This window comes from Oncorhynchus nerka, linkage group LG12, assembly GCF_034236695.1.
Source record: "Oncorhynchus nerka isolate Pitt River linkage group LG12, Oner_Uvic_2.0, whole genome shotgun sequence".
NCBI classification, from domain to species: domain Eukaryota; kingdom Metazoa; phylum Chordata; class Actinopteri; order Salmoniformes; family Salmonidae; genus Oncorhynchus; species Oncorhynchus nerka.
In genome coordinates, this window is record NC_088407.1 from 81,933,071 (window position 1) to 81,955,054 (window position 21,984).

Sequence of the window (21,984 nt, forward strand, 5' to 3'; positions counted from 1 at the left end):
TGGCTCCTTGGAATGGATTCCATTTCCAGAACATGCTCATTTGTTTTGTGTGGCCTTGTTAGTTGAATATAACACCCATAATACACTCCATTTGACCAGAGCTAACTAACCCAATGAGGCTCTGGTCGAATTAGTGCACTATATGGACAACATCCCTTATTTTCCCTTCATTAAGTTGAGGTGATGTGTAAATGTGTCTTCCACTGATAATATATTACTAAAGATACGTTATCGTTTGTGGGATACTGCCTGTCTAAAGTCTAACACTAACTAGATAACTCTTCCTCCAATCACAATCCTTCAGGTGCCACAACGTATGAAGTGTTCTGGAAAAAAACATTTAATATGAATTATTATCAATGAACTGTCAATACTAGCCAGGCAAATAGTGATGTATCTATTGATGAGTTTAAAAAAAGTGTTTATTTGTTTTATCGTGTTTTTTGATTGTTTTATATCTATTTTTCTTCCATGTTTATTGTTTGGGGGGGTTTTATGAGGAGAAGAAAGCTCAATGGATTGCCGGGTACTTATTTGCGGTACATTTTTCACCTGGTCGTCATGGAAACTGCATGGTACTTTATCTCACTTACGTCAATAAATTCCGATCGAATCAGCAACTGCTGGGTTTTAAGAGATCCTTATTGGTGCTTAGTTTTCAACTAATAACTTCAACAACACAGAGCTGGGTTTTAAGAGATCCTTATTGGTGCTTAGTTTTCAACTAATAACTTCAACAACACAGAGCTGGGTTTTAAGAGATCCTTATTGGTGCTTAGTTTTCAACTAATAACTTCAACAACACAGAGCTGGGTTTTAAGAGATCCTTATTGGTGCTTAGTTTTCAACTAATAACTTCAACAACACAGAGCTGGGTTTTAAGAGATCCTTATTGGTGCTTAGTTTTCAACTAATAACTTCAACAACACAGAGCTGGGTTTTAAGAGATCCTTATTGGTGCTTAGTTTTCAACTAATAACTTCAACAACACAGAGCTGGGTTTTAAGAGATCCTTATTGGTGCTTAGTTTTCAACTAATAACTTCAACAACACAGAGCTGGGTTTTAAGAGATCCTTATTGGTGCTTAGTTTTCAACTAATAACTTCAACAACACAGAGCTGGGTTTTAAGAGATCCTTATTGGTGCTTAGTTTTCAACTAATAACTTCAACAACACAGAGCTGGGTTTTAAGAGATCCTTATTGGTGCTTAGTTTTCAACTAATAACTTCAACAACACAGAGCTGGGTTTTAAGAGATCCTTATTGGTGCTTAGTTTTCAACTAATAACTTCAACAACACAGAGCTGGGTTTTAAGAGATCCTTATTGGTGCTTAGTTTTCAACTAATAACTTAAACAACACAGAGCAATTTGTGGTTACAAATATTGAGTGACTTTTATTACCACTGTTGTTGTTTAAGAAACAATACACCAAAAAGTCCCCATGTAGTTTCTATGTAAATAAGAGGCAGGTAGTGTTCTGGAAAAACATGCTACTGATCATTTCTGTGTCCTGTTTCTGAACCCCGTAGTCTTGATGGCATGACCTTCCAGCTGATCTGGTAATATGGAGTCCTCCGTAGGTGCGTTCTGTATTTCATTGATGTGTATTCATATTGCCAAAGACAAACTACTTCATCAATTCATGTAAATATCACTGTGTCCGTTACTATGACGAACGTATGTTTAAAAAATATTTTAAAAAACGTACCATGAAGTTTCTGTGCTGTATTGTCTTCCAGTTTAAATGAAAACAGTTACTCCTGTGGTCAGGTTCCTTCAATAAGCCTTTAATAAATCTTTATGTATTTGAACTTTCAAACCCACACGAGTGGCTGGACTTTTTATGCCACTTAGCAGCACCTATTTGTGGGTATCATGTATATGTTTGCTGTTCAAACCCCTCCACTTGTGGTTGTTTGGGAATACCTTAAGCACTCCTGCTTCTTCTTTTCATCAAGCCTTTGTATATTTTCTACTCCTCATTTCTACATTTTAGAGACGGTTTCCGGACTTAAGAAAGAAAAGATGGGAAGAGGAAAGAACGGTAAGGACATGAAGAAGAGGAGAACAGGAAGAGGACAGAAGGGCGAGGACAGGAAGAAGAGAGGAGAACAGGAAGAAGAGAGGAGAACAGGAAGAGGAAAGAAGGGTGAGGACAGGAAGAAGAGAGGAGAACAGGAAGAGGAAAGAAGGCTGAGGACAGGAAGAAGAGAGGAGAACAGGAAGAGGAAAGAAGGGTGAGGACAGGAAGAGGAAAGAAGGGTGAGGACAGGAAGAAGAGAGGAAAACAGGAAGAGGAAAGAAGCGTGAGGACAGGAAGAAGAGAGGAGAACAGGAAGAGGAAAGAAGGGTGAGGACAGGAAGAAGAGAGGAAAACAGGAAGAGGAAAGAAGCATGAGGACAGGAAGAAGAGAGGAAAAGAGGAAGAGGAAAGAAGGGTGAGGACAGGAAGAAGAGAGGAAAAGAGGAAGAGGAAAGAAGCATGAGGACAGGAAGAAGAGAGGAAAACAGGAAGAGGAAAGAAGGGTGAGGACAGGAAGAAGAGAGGAAAACAGGAAGAGGAAAGAAGGGTGAGGACAGGAAGAAGAGAGGAGAACAGGAAGAGGAAAGAAGAGTGAGGACAGGAAGAAGAGAGGAGAACAGGAAGAGGAAAGAAGAGTGAGGACAGGAAGAAGAGAGGAAAACAGGAAGAGGAAAGAAGGGTGAGGACAGGAAGAAGAGAGGAGAACAGGAGGAGGAGTGAAGAGTAGGGACAGGAAGAAGAGAGGACAACAGGAGGAGGAGTGAAGAGTAGGGACAGGAAGAAGAGAGGAGAACAGGAGGAGGAGTGAAGAGTAGGGACAGGAAGAAGAGAGGAGAATAGGAGGGGGAGTGAAGAGTAGGGACACGAAGAAGAGAGGAGAACAGGAGGAGGAGTGAAGAGTAGGGACAGGAAGAAGAGAGTGGAACAGGAGGAGGAGTGAAGAGTAGGGACAGGAAGAAGAGAGGAGAACAGGAGGAGGAGTGAAGAGTATGGACAGGAAGAAGAGAGGACAACAGGAGGAGGAGTGAAGAGTAGGGACAGGAAGAAGAGAGGAGAACAGGAGGGGGAGTGAAGAGTAGGGACACGAAGAAGAGAGGAGAACAGGAGGAGGAGTGAAGAGTAGGGACAGGAAGAAGAGAGGAGAACAGGAGGAGGAGTGAAGAGTAGGGACAGGAAGAAGAGAGGAGAACAGGAGGACGAGTGAAGAGTAGGGGCAGGAAGAAGAGAGGAGAACAGGAAGAGGAAAGAAGGGTGAGGACAGGAAGAGGAAAGAAGGGTGAGGACAGGAAGAAGAGAGGAAAAGAGGAAGAGGAAAGAAGCATGAGGACAGGAAGAAGAGAGGAAAACAGGAAGAGGAAAGAAGGGTGAGGACAGGAAGAAGAGAGGAAAACAGGAAGAGGAAAGAAGGGTGAGGACAGGAAGAAGAGAGGAGAACAGGAAGAGGAAGAAGAGTGAGGGACAGGAAGAAGAGAGGAGAACAGGAAGAGGAAAGAAGGGTGAGGACAGGAAGAAGAGAGGAAAACAGGAAGAGGAAAGAAGGGTGAGGACAGGAAGAAGAGAGGAGAACAGGAGGAGGAGTGAAGAGTAGGGACAGGAAGAAGAGAGGACAACAGGAGGAGGAGTGAAGAGTAGGGACAGGAAGAAGAGAGGAGAACAGGAGGAGGAGTGAAGAGTAGGGACAGGAAGAAGAGAGGAGAATAGGAGGGGGAGTGAAGAGTAGGGACACGAAGAAGAGAGGAGAACAGGAGGAGGAGTGAAGAGTAGGGACAGGAAGAAGAGAGGAGAACAGGAGGAGGAGTGAAGAGTAGGGACAGGAAGAAGAGAGGAGAACAGGAGGACGAGTGAAGAGTAGGGGCAGGAAGAAGAGAGGAGAACAGGAGGAGGAGTGAAGAGTAGGGACAGGAAGAAGAGAGGAGAACAGGAGGAGTGAAGAGTAGGGACAGGAAGAAGAGAGGAGAACAGGAGGAGGAGTGAATAGGGACAGGAAGAAGAGAGGAGAACAGGAGGAGGAGTGAAGAGTAGGGACAGGAAGAAGCGAGGAGAACAGGAGGAGGAGTGAAGAGTAGGGACAGGAAGAAGAGAGTGGAACAGGAGGAGGAGTGAAGAGTAGGGACAGGAAGAAGAGAGGAGAACAGGAGGAGGAGTGAAGAGTATGGACAGGAAGAAGAGAGGACAACAGGAGGAGGAGTGAAGAGTAGGGACAGGAAGAAGAGAGGAGAACAGGAGGGGGAGTGAAGAGTAGGGACACGAAGAAGAGAGGAGAACAGGAGGAGGAGTGAAGAGTAGGGACAGGAAGAAGAGAGGAGAACAGGAGGAGGAGTGAAGAGTAGGGACAGGAAGAAGAGAGGAGAACAGGAGGAGGAGTGAAGAGTAGGGACAGGAAGAAGAGAGGAGAACAGGAGGACGAGTGAAGAGTAGGGGCAGGAAGAAGAGAGGAGAACAGGAGGAGGAGTGAAGAGTAGGGACAGGAAGAAGAGAGGAGAACAGGAGGAGTGAAGAGTAGGGACAGGAAGAAGAGAGGAGAACAGGAGGAGGAGTGAAGAGTAGGGACAGGAAGAAGAGAGGAGAACAGGAGGAGGAGTGAAGAGTAGGGACAGGAAGAAGAGAGGAGAACAGGAGGAGGAGTGAAAGAGTAGGGACAGGAAGAAGAGAGGAGAAGGAGGAGGAGTGAAGAGTAGGGACAGGAAGAAGAGAGGAGAACAGGAGGAGGAGTGAAGAGTAGGGACAGGAAGAAGAGAGGAGAACAGGAGGAGGAGTGAAGAGTAGGGACAGGAAGAAGAGAGGAGAACAGGAGGAGGAGTGAAGAGTAGGGACAGGAAGAAGAGAGGAGAACAGGAGGAGGAGTGAAGAGTAGGGACAGGAAGAAGAGAGGAGAACAGGAGGAGGAGTGAAGAGTAGGGACAGGAAGAAGAGAGGAGAACAGGAGGAGGAGTGAAGAGTAGGGACAGGAAGAAGAGAGGAGAACAGGAGAGTGAAGAGTAGGGAGGAAGAAGAAGAGAACAGGAGGAGGAGGAAGAAGAGAGGAGAACAGGAGGAGGAGTGAAGAGTAGGGACAGGAAGAAGAGAGGAGAACAGGAGGAGGAGTGAAGAGTAGGGACAGGAAGAAGAGAGGAGAACAGGAGGAGGAGTGAAGAGTAGGGACAGGAAGAAGAGAGGAGAACAGGAGAGGAGTGAAGAGTAGGGACAGGAAGAAGAGAGGAGAACAGGAGGAGGAGTGAAGAGTAGGGACAGGAAGAAGAGGAGAACAGGAGGAGGAGTGAAGAGTATGGACAGGAAGAAGAGAGTGGAACAGGAGGATGAGTGAAGAGTAGGGACAGGAAGAAGAGAGGAGAACAGGAGGAGTGAAGAGTAGGGACAGGAAGAAGAGAGGAGAACAGGAGGAGGGGTGAAGAGTAGGGACACGAAGAAGAGAGGAGAACAGGAGGAGGAGGAGTGAAGAGTAGGGACAGGAAGAAGAGAGAGAGAACAGGAGGAGGAGTGAAGAGTAGGGACAGGAAGAAGAGAGGAGAACAGGAGGAGGAGTGAAGAGTAGGGACAGGAAGAAAGAGAGGAGAACAGGAGGAGGAGTGAAGAGTAGGGACAGGAAGAAGAGAGGAGAACAGGAGGAGGAGTGAAGAGTAGGGACAGGAAGAAGAGAGGAGAACAGGAGGAGGAGTGAAGAGTAGGGACAGGAAGAAGAGAGGAGAACAGGAGGAGGAAGAAGAGTAGGGACAGGAAGAAGAGAGGAGAACAGGAGGAGGAGTGAAGAGTAGGGACAGGAAGAGGAGAACAGGAGGAGGAGTGAAGAGTAGGGACAGGAAGAAGAGAGGAGAACAGGAGGAGGAGTGAAGAGTAGGGACAGGAAGGAGAGCAGAGAGGAGAACAGGAGGAGGAAGAAGAGTAGGGACAGGAAGAAGAGAGGAGAACAGGAGGAGGAGTGAAGAGTAGGGACAGGAAGAAGAGAGGAGAACAGGAGGAGGAGTGAAGAGTAGGGACAGGAAGAAGAGAGGAGAACAGGAGGAGGAGTGAAGAGTAGGGACAGGAAGAAGAGAGGAGAACAGGAGGAGGAGTGAAGAGTAGGGACAGGAAGAAGAGAGGAGAACAGGAGGAGGAGTGAAGAGTAGGGACAGGAAGAAGAGAGGAGAACAGGAAGAGGAGTGAAGAGTAGGGACAGGAAGAAGAGAGGAGAACAGGAGGAGGAGTGAAATAGTAGGGACAGGAAAAAGAGAGGAAACAGGAGGAGGAGTGAAGAGTAGGGACAGGAAGAAGAGAGGAGAACAGGAGGAGGAGTGAAGAGTAGGGACAGGAAGAAGAGAGGAGAACAGGAAGGAGGAGTGAAGAGTAGGGACAGGAAGAAGAGAGGAGAACAGGAGGAGGAAAGAAGAGTAGGGACAGGAAGAAGAGAGGAGAACAGGAGGAGGAGTGAAGAGTAGGGACAGGAAGAAGAGAGGAGAACAGAGGGAGAAGAGGAGGACAGGAAGAAGAGAGGAACAGGAGGAGGAGAAGAGAGGGACAGAAGAGAGGAGGAAGAAGTAGGACAGGAAGAAGAGAGAGAACAGGAGGAGGAGAAGAGTGGGGACAAGAAGCAGAGGAGAACAGGAAGGAGGAGTGAAGAGTAGGGACAGGAAGAAGAGAGGAGAACAGGAGGAGTGTGAAGAGTAGGGACAGGAAGAAGAGAGGAGAACAGGAGGAGGAGTGAAGAGTAGGGACAGGAAGAAGAGAGGAGAACAGGAGGAGGAGTGAAGAGTAGGGACAGGAAGAAGAGAGGAGAACAGGAGGAGGAGTGAAGAGTAGGGACACGGAAGAAGAGAGGAGAACAGGAGGAGGAGTGAAGAGTAGGGACAGGAAGAAGAGAGGAGAACAAGGAGAGGAGTGAAGAGTAGGGACAGGAAGAAGAGAGGAGAACAGGAGGAGGAGTGAAGAGTAGGGACAGGAAAAGAGAGAGAACAGGAGGAGGAGTGAAGAGTAGGGACAGGAAGAAGAGAGGAGAACAGGAGGAGGAGTGAAGAGTAGGGACAGGAAGAAGAGAGGAGAACAGGAAGAGGAGTGAAGAGTAGGGACAGGAAGAAGAGAGGAGAACATGAGGAGGAAAGAAGAGTATGGACAGGAAGAAGAGAGGAGAACAGGAGGAGGAGTGAAGAGTAGGGACAGGAAGAAGAGAGGAGAACAGGAGGAGGAAAGAAGAGTAGGGACAGGAAGAAGAGAGGAGAACAGGAGGAGGAGTGAAGAGTAGGGACAGGAAGAAGAGAGGAGAACAGGAGGAGGAGTGAAGAGTAGGGACAGGAAGAAGAGAGGAGAACAGGAGGAGGAGTGAAGAGTAGGGACAGGAAGAAGAGAGGAGAACAGGAGGAGGAGTGAAGAGTAGGGACAGGAAGAAGAGAGGAGAACAGGAGGAGGAGTGAAGAGTAGGGACAGGAAGAAGAGAGGAGAACAGGAGGAGGAGTGAAGAGTAGGGACAGGAAGAAGAGAGGAGAACAGGAGGAGGAGTGAAGAGTAGGGACAGGAAGAAGAGAGGAGAACAGGAGGAGGAAAGAAGAGTAGGGACAGGAAGAAGAGAGGAGAACAGGAGGAGGAGTGAAGAGTAGGGACAGGAAGAAGAGAGGAGAACAGGAGGAGGAGTGAAGAGTAGGGACAGGAAGAAGAGAGGAGAACAGGAGGAGTGAAGAGTAGGGACAGGAAGAAGAGAGGAGAACAGGAGGAGGAGTGAAGAGTAGGGACAGGAAGAAGAGAGGAGAACAGGAGGAGGAGTGAAGAGTAGGGACAGGAAGAAGAGAGGAGAACAGGAAGAGGAAAAAGAGGGTGGACAGGAAGAAAGAAGGGTAGAGGACAGGAAGAAGAGAGGAAAAGAGGAAGAGGAAAGAAGTAGGGACAGGAAGAAGAGAGGAAAACAGGAAGAGGAAAGAAGTGAGGGACAGGAAGAAGAGAGGAAACAGGAAGAGGAGTGAAGGGTGAGGGACAGGAAGAAGAGAGGAGAACAGGAGGAGGAGTGAAGAGTAGGGACAGGAAGAAGAGAGGAGAACAGGAGGAGGAGTGAAGAGTAGGGACAGGAAGAAGAGAAGAGAACAGGAGGAGGAGGAAGAGTAGGGACAGGAAGAAGAGAGGAGAACAGGAGGAGGAGTGAAGAGTAGGGACAGGAAGAAGAGAGGAGAACAGGAGGAGGAGGAAGAGTAGGGACAGGAAGAAGAGAGGAGAACAGGAGGAGGAGTGAAGAGTAGGGACAGGAGAAGAGAGGAGAACAGGAGGAGGAGTGAAGAGTAGGGACAGGAAGAAGAGAGGAGAACAGGAGGAGGAGTGAAGAGTAGGGACAGGAAGAAGAGAGGAGAACAGGAGGAGGAGTGAAGAGTAGGGACAGGAAGAAGAGAGGAGAACAGGAAGAGGAGTGAAGAGTAGGGACAGGAAGAAGAGAGGGAACAGGAGGAGGAGTGAAGAGTAGGGACAGGAAGAAGAGAGGAGAACAGGAGGGGGAGTGAAGAGTAGGGACAGGAAGAAGAGAGGAGAACAGGAGGAGGAGGAAGAGTAGGGACAGGAAGAAGAGAGGAGAACAGGAGGAGGAGTGAAGAGTAGGGACAGGAAGAAGAGAGGGAACAGGGAGGAGTGAAGAGTAGGGACAGGAGGAAGAGAGGAGAACAGGAGGAGGAGTGAAGAGTAGGGACAGGAAGAAGAGAGGAGAACAGGAGGAGGAGTGAAGAGTAGGGACAGGAAGAAGAGAGGAGAACAGGAGGAGGAGTGAAGAGTAGGGACAGGAAGAAGAGAGGAGAACAGAGGAGGAGTGAAGAGTAGGGACAGGAAGAAGAGAGGAGAACAGGAGGAGGAGTGAAGAGTAGGGACAGGAAGAAGAGAGGAGAACAGGAGGAGGAGTGAAGAGTAGGGACAGGAAGAAGAGAGGAGAACAGGAGGAGGAGTGAAGAGTAGGGACAGGAAGAAGAGAGGAGAACAGGAGGAGGAAGAGTAGGGACAGGAAGAAGAGAGGAGAACAGGAGGAGGAGGAAGAGTAGGGACAGGAAGAAGAGAGGAGAACAGGAGGAGGAGTGAAGAGTAGGGACAGGAAGAAGAGAGGAGAACAGGAGGAGGAGTGAAGAGTAGGGACAGGAAGAAGAGAGGAGAACAGGAGGAGGAGTGAAGAGTAGGGACAGGAAGAAGAGAGGAGAACAGGAGGAGGAGTGAAGAGTAGGGACAGGAAGAAGAGAGGAGAACAGGAGGAGGAGTGAAGAGTAGGGACAGGAAGAAGAGAGGAGAACAGGAGGAGGAGTGAAGAGTAGGGACAGGAAGAAGAGAGGAGAACAGGAAGAGGAGGAAGAGTAGGGACAGGAAGAAGAGAGGAGAACAGGAGGAGGAGTGAAGAGTAGGGACAGGAAGAAGAGAGGAGAACAGGAGGAGGAGTGAAGAGTAGGGACAGGAAGAAGAGAGGAGAACAGGAGGAGGAGTGAAGAGTAGGGACAGGAAGAAGAGAGGAGAACAGGAGGAGGAGTGAAGAGTAGGGACAGGAAGAAGAGAGGAGAACAGGAAGAGGAGTGAAGAGTAGGGACAGGAAGAAGAGAGGAGAACAGGAGGAGGAGTGAAGAGTAGGGACAGGAAAAAGAGAGGAAAACAGGAGGAGGAGTGAAGAGTAGGGACAGGAAGAAGAGAGGAGAACAGGAGGAGTGAAGAGTAGGGACAGGAAGAAGAGAGGAGAACAGGAGGAGGAGTGAAGAGTAGGGACAGGAAGAAGAGAGGAGAACAGGAGGAGGAAAGAAGAGTAGGGACAGGAAGAAGAGAGGAGAACAGGAGGAGGAGTGAAGAGTAGGGACAGGAAGAAGAGAGGAGAACAGGAGGAGGAGTGAAGAGTAGGGACAGGAAGAAGAGAGGAGAACAGGAGGAGTGAAGAGTAGGGACACGAAGAAGAGAGGAGAACAGGAGGAGGAGTGAAGAGTAGGGGCAGGAAGAAGAGAGGAGAACAGGAGGAGGAGTGAAGAGTAGGGACAGGAAGAAGAGAGGAGAACAGGAAGAGGAGTGAAGAGTAGGGACAGGAAGAAGAGAGGAGAACAGGAGGAGGAGTGAAGAGTAGGGACAGGAAAAAGAGAGGAAAACAGGAGGAGGAGTGAAGAGTAGGTACAGGAAGAAGAGAGGAGAACAGGAGGAGTGAAGAGTATGGACAGGAAGAAGAGAGTGGAACAGGAAGAGGAGTGAAGAGTAGGGACAGGAAGAAGAGAGGAGAACAGGAGGAGGAAAGAAGAGTATGGACAGGAAGAAGAGAGGGAACAGGAGGAGGAGTGAAGAGTAGGGACAGGAAGAAGAGAGGAGGAAAGAAGAGTAGGGACAGGAAGAAGAGAGGAGAACAGGAGGAGGAGTGAAGAGTGGGGACAGGAAGAAGAGAGGAGAACAGGAGGAGGAGTGAAGAGTAGGGACAGGAAGAAGAGAGGAGAACAGGAGGAGTGAAGAGTAGGGACAGGAAGAAGAGAGGAGAACAGGAGGAGGAGTGGAGAGTAGGGACAGGAAGAAGAGAGGAGAACAGGAGGAGGAGTGAAGAGTAGGGACAGGAAGAAGAGAGGAGAACAGGAGGAGGAGTGAAGAGTAGGGACACGGAGAAGAGAGGAGAACAGGAGGAGGAGTGAAGAGTAGGGACAGGAAGAAGAGAGGAGAACAGGAAGAGGAGTGAAGAGTAGGGACAGGAAGAAGAGAGGAGAACAGGAGGAGGAGTGAAGAGTAGGGACAGGAAAAAGAGAGGAAAACAGGAGGAGGAGTGAAGAGTAGGTACAGGAAGAAGAGAGGAGAACAGGAAGAGGAGTGAAGAGTAGGGACAGGAAGAAGAGAGTGGAACAGGAAGAGGAGTGAAGAGTAGGGACAGGAAGAAGAGAGGAGAACAGGAGGAGGAAAGAAGAGTATGGACAGGAAGAAGAGAGGAGAACAGGAAGAGGAGTGAAGAGTAGGGACAGGAAGAAGAGAGGAGAACAGGAGGAGGAAAGAAGAGTATGGACAGGAAGAAGAGAGTGGAACAGGAGGAGGAGTGAAGAGTAGGGACAGGAAGAAGAGAGGAGGAAAGAAGAGTAGGGACAGGAAGAAGAGAGGAGAACAGGAGGAGGAGTGAAGAGTGGGGACAAGAAGCAGAGAGGAGAACAGGAGGAGGAGTGAAGAGTAGGGACAGGAAGAAGAGAGGAGAACAGGAGGAGTGAAGAGTAGGGACAGGAAGAAGAGAGGAGAACAGGAGGAGGAGTGGAGAGTAGGGACAGGAAGAAGAGAGGAGAACAGGAGGAGGAGTGAAGAGTAGGGACAGGAAGAAGAGAGGAGAACAGGAGGAGGAGTGAAGAGTAGGGACACGGAGAAGAGAGGAGAACAGGAGGAGGAGTGAAGAGTAGGGACAGGAAGAAGAGAGGAGAACAAGAAGAGGAGTGAAGAGTAGGGACAGGAAGAAGAGAGGAGAACAGGAGGAGGAGTGAAGAGTAGGGACAGGAAAAAGAGAGGGAAACAGGAGGAGGAGTGAAGAGTAGGTACAGGAAGAAGAGAGGAGAACAGGAGGAGTGAAGAGTATGGACAGGAAGAAGAGAGTGGAACAGGAAGAGGAGTGAAGAGTAGGGACAGGAAGAAGAGAGGAGAACAGGAGGAGGAAAGAAGAGTATGGACAGGAAGAAGAGAGGAGAACAGGAGGAGGAGTGAAGAGTAGGGACAGGAAGAAGAGAGGAGAACAGGAGGAGGAAAGAAGAGTATGGACAGGAAGAAGAGAGTGGAACAGGAGGAGGAGTGAAGAGTAGGGACAGGAAGAAGAGAGGAGGAAAGAAGAGTAGGGACAGGAAGAAGAGAGGAGAACAGGAGGAGGAGTGAAGAGTGGGGACAGGAAGAAGAGAGGAGAACAGGAGGAGGAGTGGAAGAGTAGGGACAGGAAGAAGAGAGGAGAACAGGAGGAGGAAGAGTAGGGACAGGAAGAAGAGAGGAGAACAGGAGGAGGAGTGAGAGTAGGGACAGGAAGAAGAGAGGAGAACAGGAGGAGGAGTGAAGAGTAGGGACAGGAAGAAGAGAGGAGAACAGGAGGAGGAGTGAAGAGTAGGGACACGGAGAAGAGAGGAGAACAGGAGGAGGAGTGAAGAGTAGGGACAGGAAGAAGAGAGGAGAACAGGAGGAGTGAAGAGTAGGGACAGGAAGAAGAGAGGAGAACAGGAGGAGGAGTGGAGAGTAGGGACAGGAAGCAGAGAGGAGAACAGGAGGAGCAGTGAAGAGTAGGGACAGGAAGAAGAGAGGAGAACAGGAGGAGGAGTGAAGAGTGGGGACAGGAAGCAGAGAGGAGAACAGGAGGAGCAGTGAAGAGTAGGGACAGGAAGAAGAGAGGAGAACAGGAGGAGCAGTGAAGAGTAGGGACAGGAAGAAGAGAGGAGAACAGGAGGAGGAGTGAAGAGTGGGGACAGGAAGCAGAGAGGAGAACAGGAGGAGCAGTGAAGAGTAGGGACAGGAAGAAGAGAGGAGAACAGGAGGAGGAGTGAAGAGTAGGGACACGGAGAAGAGAGGAGAACAGGAGGAGGAGTGAAGAGTAGGGACAGGAAGAAGAGAGGAGAACAGGAGGAGGAGTGAAGAGTAGGGACACGAAGAAGAGAGGAGAACAGGAGGAGGAGTGAAGAGTAGGGACAGGAAGAAGAGAGAAAAACAGGAAGAGGAAAGAAGAGTGAGAGAACAGAAGAGGGTAGTTGTGTCAATGGACATGTAGAGGAGGACTCGGTATCAGTCAGAGTGTGTGGACAAGTCCTTGTAGAGGAGGAGAGGAGAGAAGAGGAGGAGAGAGGGAATGGACCTGTAGAGGAGGACTCGGTATCAGACAGAGTGTGTGGACTAGTCCTTGTAGAGGAGGAGAGGAGAGAAGAGGAGGAGAGAGGGAATGGACCTGTAGAGGAGGACTCGGTATCAGACAGAGTGTGTGGACAAGTCCTTGCAGAGGAGGAGAGGAGAAAAGAGAAGAGGAGGAGAGAGGGAATGGACCTGTAGAGGAGGACTCGGTATCAGACAGAGTGTGTGGACAAGTCCTTGTAGAGGAGGAGAGGAGAGGAGAGAAGAGGAGGAGAGAGGGAATCAACCGCAAGAGGGGATAAGAGAGTTGGTGTCTGTCTGTGTAATCATATTCCGAGACACAGTGGGTCTCTCACTGTGGGACATGTTTTCTCCAGCCTGTTTGTGTTGCAGTGCACATTGTGGACACACACTAATTACAGACCCACAGATCTCATCATAGACCACCCTAAATCTTTCTCTCTCTCCCTCTTTCTCCCACGCTCTCTCTATCTCTCCCTTTCTCTTGTTTTCCCTCTCTATCTATCTATCTTTCTTTTTTATTTATTATTTTTATTTAACCTTTATTTAACCAGGTAGGTTAGTAGAGAACAAGTTCTCATTTACAACTGCGACTTGGCCAAGATAAAGCAAAGCAGTGAGACACAGACAACAACACAGAGTTACACATGGAGTAAACAATAAACAAGCCAATAACACAATAAACAAGTCAATGACACAGGAGAAAAAAAGAAAGTCTATATACAGTGTGTGCAAAAGGCAATAGCCCATAGGAGCAAATAATTACAATTTAGCAGATTAACACTGGAGTGATAAATGAGCAGATTATGTGCAAGTAGAGATACTGGTGTGCAAAAGAGCTGAAAAGTAAATAAAAACAGTATGGGGATGAGGTTGGTAGATTGGGTGGGCTATTTACAGATGGACTAAGTACAGCTGCAGCGATCGGTTAGCTGTTCAGATAGTTGATGTTTAAAGTTGGTGAGGGAAATAAAAGTCTCCAACTTCAGAGATTTTTGCAATTCATTCCAGTCACTGGCAACAGAGAACTGGAAGGAAAGGCGGCCAAATGGGGTGTTGGCTTTAGGGATGATCAGTGAGATATACCTGCTGGAACGTGTGCTACGGGTGGGTGTTGTTATCGTGACCAGTGAACTGAGATAAGGCAGAGTTTTACCTAGCATAGATGTATAGATGACCTGGAGCCAGTGGGTCTGGTGGCGAATATGTAGCGAGGGCCAGCCGACTAGAGCATACAGGTCGCAGTGGTGGGTAGTATAAGTTGATTTAGTAACAAAATGGATGGCATTGTGATAGACTGCATCCAGTTTTCTAAGTAGAGTAATGGAAGCTATTTTGTAGATGACATCGCCGAAGTCGAGGAGCGGTAGGATAGTCAGTTTTACCAGGGTAATTTTTGCAGCGTGAGTGAGGGAGGCTTTGTTGCGAACAAGATAGCCGATTCTAGATTTGATTTTGGATTGGAGATGTTTAATATGAGTCCGGAAGGAGAATTTACAGTCTAACCAGACACCTAGGTATTTATAGTTGTCCACATATTCTAGGTCGGAACCGTCCAGGGTGGTGATGCTAGTCGGGCGGGCGCGTCCGAGCAGCGAATGGTTGAAAAGCATGCATCAAATCAAATCAAATTTATTTGTCACATACACATGGTTAGCAGATGTTAATGCGAGTGTAGCGAAATGCTTGTGCTTCTAGTTCTGACAATGCAGTAATAACCAACAAGTAATCTAACTAACAATTCCAAAACTACTGTCTTATACACAGTGTAAGGGGATAAAGAATATGTACATAAGGATATATGAATGAGTGATGGTACAGGGCAGCATAGGCAAGATACAGTAGATGGTATCGAGTACAGTATATACATATGAGATGAGTATGTAAACAAAGTGGCATAGTTAAAGTGGCTAGTGATACATGTATTACATAAGGATGCAGTCGATGATATAGAGTACAGTATATACGTATGCATATGAGATGAATAATGTAGGGTAAGTAACATTATATAAGGTAGCATTGTTTAAAGTGGCTAGTGATATATTTACATCATTTCCCATCAATTCCCATTATTAAAGTGGCTGGAGTTGAGTCAGTGTCAGTGTGTTGGCAGCAGCCACTCAATGTTAGTGGTGGCTGTTTAACAGTCTGATGGCCTTGAGATAGAAGCTGTTTTTCAGTCTCTCGGTCCCAGCTTTGATGCACCTGTACTGACCTCGCCTTCTGGATGATAGCGGGGTGAACAGGCAGTGGCTCGGGTGGTTGATGTCCTTGATGATCTTTATGGCCTTCCTGTAACATCGGGTGGTGTAGGTGTCCTGGAGGGCAGGTAGTTTGCCCCGGTGATGCGTTGTGCAGACCTCACTACCCTCTGGAGAGCCTTACGGTTGAGGGCGGAGCAGTTGCCGTACCAGGCGGTGATACAGCCCGCCAGGATGCTCTCGATTGTGCATCTGTAGAAGTTTGTGAGTGCTTTTGGTGACAAGCCGAATTTCTTCAGCCTCCTGAGGTTGAAGAGGCGCTGCTGCGCCTTCTTCACGATGCTGTCTGTGTGAGTGGACCAATTCAGTTTGTCTGTGATGTGTATGCCGAGGAACTTAAAACTTGCTACCCTCTCCACTACTGTTCCATCGATGTGGATAGGGGGTGTTCCCTCTGCTGTTTCCTGAAGTCCACAATCATCTCCTTAGTTTTGTTGACGTTGAGTGTGAGGTTATTTTCCTGACACCACACTCCGAGGGCCCTCACCTCCTCCCTGTAGGCCGTCTCGTCGTTGTTGGTAATCAAGCCTACCACTGTTGTGTCGTCCGCAAACTTGATGATTGAGTTGGAGGCGTGCGTGGCCACGCAGTCGTGGGTGAACAGGGAGTACAGGAGAGGGCTCAGAATGCACCCTTGTGGGACCCCAGTGTTGAGGATCAGCGGGGAGGAGATGTTGTTGCCTACCCTCACCATCTGGGGGCGGCCCGTCAGGAAGTCCAGTACCCAGTTGCACAGGGCGGGGTCGAGACCCAGGGTCTCGAGCTTGATGACGAGCTTGGAGGGTACTATGGTGTTGAATGCCGAGCTGTAGTCGATGAACAGCATTCTCACATAGGTATTCCTCTTGTCCAGATGGGTTAGGGCAGTGTGCAGTGTGGTTGAGATTGCATCGTCTATGGACCTATTTGGGCGGTAAGCAAATTGGAGTGGGTCTAGGGTGTCAGGTAGGGTGGAGGTGATATGGTCCTTGACTAGTCTCTCAAAGCACCTCATGATGACGGAAGTGAGTGCTAGCTTTCTTGGGAACAGGAACAATGGTGGCCCTCTTGAAGCATGTGGTAACAGCAGACTGGTATAGGGATTGATTGAATATGTCCGTAAACACACCGGCCAGCTGGTCTGTGCATGCTCTGAGGGCGCGGCTGGGGATGCCGTCTGGGCCTGCAGCCTTGCGAGGGTTAACACGTTTAAATTTTCGTTTCGTTGCAGGCCGTGTCAGTGGCACTGTATTGTCCTCAAAGCGTGCAAAAAAGTTATTTAGTCTGCCTGGGAGCAAGACATCCTGGTCCGTGACTGGGCTGGATTTCTTCTTGTAGTCCGTGATTGACTGTAGACCCTGCCACATGCCTCTTGTGTCTGAGCCGTTGAATTGACATTCTACTTTGTCTCTGTACTGACGCTTAGCTTGTTTGATAGCCTTGCGGAGGGAATAGCTGCACTGTTTGTATTCAGTCATGTTACCAGTCACCTTGCCCTGATTAAAAGCAGTGATTCGCGCTTTCAGTTTCACGCGAATGCTGCCATCAATCCACGGTTTCTGGTTAGGGAATGTTTTAATCGTTGCTATGGGAACGACATCTTCAACGCACGTTCTAATGAACTCGCACACCGAATCAGCGTATTCGTCAATATTGTTATCTGACGCAATACGAAACATATCCCAGTCCACGTGATGGAAGCAGTCTTGGAGTGTGGAGTCAGCTTGGTCGGACCAGCGTTGGACAGACCTCAGCGTGGGAGCCTCTTGTTTTAGTTTCTGTCTGTAGGCAGGGATCAACAAAATGGAGTCGTGGTCAGCTTTTCCGAAAGGGGGGCGGGGCAGGGCCTTATATGCGTCGCGGAAGTTAGAGTAACAACGATCCAAGGTTTTACCACCCCTGGTTGCGCAATCGATATGCTGATAAAATTTAGGGAGTCTTGTTTTCAGATTAGCCTTGTTAAAATCCCCAGCTACAATGAATGCAGCCTCCGGATAAATGGTTTCCAGTTTGCAAAGAGTTCAATAAAGTTCGTTCAGAGCCATCGATGTGTCTGCTTGGGGGGGGGGTATATACGGCTGTGATTATAATCGAAGAGAATTCTCTTGGTAGATAATGCGGTCTACATTTGATTGTGAGGAATTCTAAATCAGGTGAACAGAAGGATTTGAGTTCCTGTATGTTTCTTTCATCACACCATGTCTCGTTAGTCATGAGGCATACGCCCCCGCGTTTGGTTTTACTAGCATTTGAGAGCAGTTGGAGGCCACGGAAGGAGTGTTGTATGGCATTGAAGCTCGTTTGGAGGTTAGTTAGCACAGTGTTCATGGAAGGGCCAGAGGTATAGAGAATGGTGTCGTCTGCGTAGAGGTGGATCAGGGAATCGCCCGTAGCAAGAACGACATCATTGATATATACAGAGAAAAGAGTCAGCCCGAGAATTGAACCCTGTGGTACCCCCATATAGACTGCCAGAGGTCCGGACAACATGCCCTCCGATTTGACACACTGAACTCTGTCTGCAAAGTAGTTGGTGAACCAGGCAAGGCAGTCATTTGAAAGGCTATTGAGTCTGCCGATAAGAATACAGTGATTGACAGAGTCGAAAACCTTGGCCAGGTCAATGAAGACGGCTGCACAGTACTGTCTTTTATCGATGGCAGTTATGATATTGTTCAGTACTTTGAGTGTGGCTGAGGTGCACCCGTGACCGGCTCGGAAACCGGATTGCACAGCGGAGAAGGCACGGTGGGATTCGAAATGGTCAGTGATCTGTTTATTAACCTGTCTTTCGAAGACTTTAGATAGGCAGGGCAGGATGGATATAGGTCTGTAACAGTTTGGGTCTAGGGTGTCACCCCCTTTGAAGAAGGGGATGACCGCGGTAGCTTTCCAATCTTTAGGGATCTCGGACGATACGAAAGAGAGGTTGAACAGGCTGGTAATAGGGGTTGCAACAATGGCGGCTGATAGTTTTAGAAAGAGAGGGTCCAGATTGTCTAGCCCAGATGATTTGTACAGTTCCAGGTTTTCCAGCTCTTTCAGAACATCTGCTCTCTGGATTTGGGTGAAGGAAAGGCTGGGGAGGCTTGGGCGAGTAGCTGCGGGGGGGGGGGGGGGGGTGAGCTGTTGGCATGGGGTTGGAGTAGCCAGGAGGAAGGCATGGCCAGCCGTTGAGAAATGCTTATTGAAATGGTCTATTATCATGGATTTATCAGTGGTGACCGTGTTACCTAGACTCAGTACAGTAGGCAGCTGGGAGGAGGTGCTCTTGTTCTCCATGGACTTTACAGTGTCCCAACATTTTTGGAGTTAGAGCTACAGGATGAAAATTTCTGCTTGAAAAAGCTAGCCTTTGCTTTCCAGACTGACTGCGTGTATTGGTTCCTGACTTCCCTGAACAGTTGCATATCGCAGGGACTATTCGATGCTATGGCAGTCCGCCACAGGATGTTTTTGTGCTGGTCAAGAGCAGTCAGGTCTGGAGTGACCCAGGTGCTATATCTGTTCTTAGTTCTGCCTTTTTTGAACGGGGCATGCTTATCTAAGATGGTTGAGGAAATTACTTTTAAAGAATGACCAGGCATCCTCGACTGACGGGATGAGGTCAATATCCTTCCAGGGTACCCTGGCCAGGTCGATTAGAAAGGCTGCTCGCAGAAGTGTTTTAGGGAGCATTTGACAGTGATGAGGGGTGGTCGTTTGACCGCGGATCCATAGCGGATACAGGCAATGAGGCAGTGATCGCTGAGATCCTGATTGAAAACAGCAGAGGGCAAGTTGGTTAGGATAATGTCTATGAGGGTGCCCATGGTTACGGGTTTAAGGTTGTACCTGGTTGGTTCCTTGATGATTTGCGTGAGATTGAGGGCATCTATCTTAGATTGTAGGACTGCCGGGGTGTTAAGCATATCCCTATCAAATCACCTATCAAATCAAATCAAATGTATTTATATAGCCCTTCGTACATCAGCTGATATCTCAAAGTGTTGTACAGAAACCCAGCCTACAACCCCAAACAGCAAGCAATGCAGGTGTAGAAGCACGGTGGCTAGGAAAAACTCCCTAGAAAGGCAAAAACCTAGGAAGAAACCTAAAGAGGAACCAGGCTATGTGGGGTGGCCAGTCCTCTTCTGGCTGTGCCGGGTGGAGATTATAACAGAACATGGCCAAGATGTTCAAATGTTCATAAATGACCAGCATGGTCGAATAATAATAAGGCAGAACAGTGGAAACTGGAGCAGCAGCACGAAGCCGTGGAGTAGTCGCTACTACGCTAGCACAGGGTTTAAAGTTAGTAGGCCGGAGGCCAGTTGAAGGCACAGCGGATGGAGTATTCGTCGGTAGACCAGTCGTGGTGGTGCGGCGGGGCGCCGTATCGACAAAGGATCCAAGCCAGATGGCGAAAGAGGCATTGTAGTTGTAGTAATTTAGTTTGCTAGCCCGGAGATGCGCCTGGCTCACGGCTAACTGGTGCTAGCTTCGGGACAGGGGCATTAGCCGCTATAGCCAATCGGTAGCAGCGGTGATTCGGTGCCAAGGTCCAGAGCTTACGGCAAGGATCCGGTGGAGTAGTGTGTTCTAGCCGTGTTTGGGTGGAGTCCGGGTGAACAACTGAATAGGCCGGGAGGTGGGCCTCAGGGGTAGCTTCAGTATTGGGTAACTCGGTTGGTGCTAGCTAGCTGTGAAGATCAGGAGTAATGGTCCAGGGATTACGGCAGGAATCCAGGAATCCAGCGTTGTAGTGGAGAGACAGTCCGGTACTGGTAGACTGGCGAGTATTATCCAGGCTAAAAAAAATCTATAAAAAAAGTCTGGTGTCTGTGTAGAAGGTAAAGGCCGCTAGCAGTGGCTAACAATGACTAAATAGCTTGTAGCTAATTAGCTGGTTAGCTTCTGATGGCTACGTGGTTCTTGCTATAAGGTAATAGTGGTTCCGTATCACATTGGGTGAGGCAGGTTACCTGAAGCCATAACTGAATTAAAATGGAAAAGAGATTGAACATAAAATTGAAATATATACAAAAAAAGATGAAAAATACAAAAGTACACGAGAGGACGAACAAAACACGTCTGCACTCCATCTCTCTCTCTCTCTCTCTCTCTCTCTCTCTCCTTCTCACAGACACACGCACACACACACATGCGCCACACCCTCTGCCAACGCAGTTGCTATGCAACAGCTGCAATAAAGAAAGGGGAGAAAGTGTGCATTGAGCCAGTCAGTGTTCCACCTCTCTCTCTCACATCTGACCCCAGTCTCACATCAAGTCAACCAAGCATGGATCTCCACGATGGGAAGGCTGCCCTATCATCCAACCTGAGGGTTAAACTACAAAGCAAGATCAGTGGTGGATAAAGTATCCAAATGTCCTTCTTGAGTAAAAGTCAAGATAACTTCATAGAAAATTACTCAAGTAAAAGTGAAATTCACCCAGTAAACTTGCGTGTCACGTGTTCTCCCTCTCGGTGCTCTAGGTCACCAGGCTGCTCGTTATGGCGCACACCTGTCACCATTGTTACGCGAACCTGCGCATCGTCAGACTCACCTGGACTCCGACACCTCCTTGATTACCTGCCATATCTACTGTTGAAGTTTACATACACCTTAGCCAAATATATTTAAACTCCGTTTTTCACAATTCCTGACATTTAATCCTAGTAAAAAAGTCCTGTCTTAGGTCAGTTAGGCTCACCACTTTGTAAGAATGTGAAATGTCAGAATAATAGTAGAGAGAATGATTTATTTCAGCTTCTATTTCTTTCATCACATTCCCAGTGGATCAGAAGTTTACATACACTCAATTAGTATTTGGTAGCATTGCCTTTAAATTGTTTAAATGGGGTCAAATGTTTCATGTAGCCTTCCACAAGCTTCCCGCAATAAGTTGGGTGAATTTTGTCCCATTCCTCCTGACAGATCTGGGTTAACTGAGTCAGGTTTGTAGACCTCCTTGCTCGCACACGCTTTTTCAGTTCTGCCCACACATTTTCTATAGGATTGAGGTCAGGGCTTTGTGATGGCCACTCCAATACCATGATTTCGTTGTCATTAAGCCATTTTGCCACAACTTTGGAAGTATACTTGGGGTCATTGTCCATTTGGAAGACGTATTTGCGACCAAGCTTTAACTTCTTGACTGATATCTTGAGATGCGGATTCAATATATCCACATAATTGTCTATCCTCATGATGCCATCTATTTTGTGAAGTGCACCAGTCCCTCATGCAGCAAAGCACCCCAACAACATGATGCTGCCACCCTCGTGGTTCACGGTTGGGAGGGTGATCTTCGGCTTGCAAGCCTCCCCCTTTTTCCTCCAAACTTAACGATGGTCATTATGGCCAAACAGTTCTATTTTTGTTTCATCAGACCAGAGGACATTTCTCCAAAAAGTATTATCTTTGTCCCCATTTGCAGTTGCAAACCGTAGTCTGGCTTTTTTTAATGGCGGTTTTGGAGCAGTGGCTTCTTCCTTGCTGAGCCACCTTTCAGGTTATGTCGATATAGGACTCGTTTTACTGTGTATATAGATACTTTTGTACCTGTTTCTTCCAGCATCTTCAGAAGGTCCTTTGCTGTTGTTCTGGGGATGATTTTCACTTTTTGCACCGAAGTACATTCATCGCTCAGAGACAGAACGGTTCTCCTTCCTGAGCGGTATGACGGCTGTGTGGTCCCATGGTGTTTATACTTGCGTACTATTGTTTGTACAGATGAACGTGGTACCTTCAGCCATTTGGAAATTGTTCCCAAGGATGAACCAGACTTGTGGAGGTCAACAATTTGTTCTCTGAGGTCTTGGGTGATTTAATTTGATTTTCCCATGACGTCAAGCTAAGAGGCACTGAGTTTGAAGGTAGGCCTTGAAATACATCCGCGGGTAGACCTCCAATTGACACAAATGATGTCGATTAGCCTACCAGAAGCTTCTAAAGCAATTACATAATTTTCGGGAATTTTCCAAGCT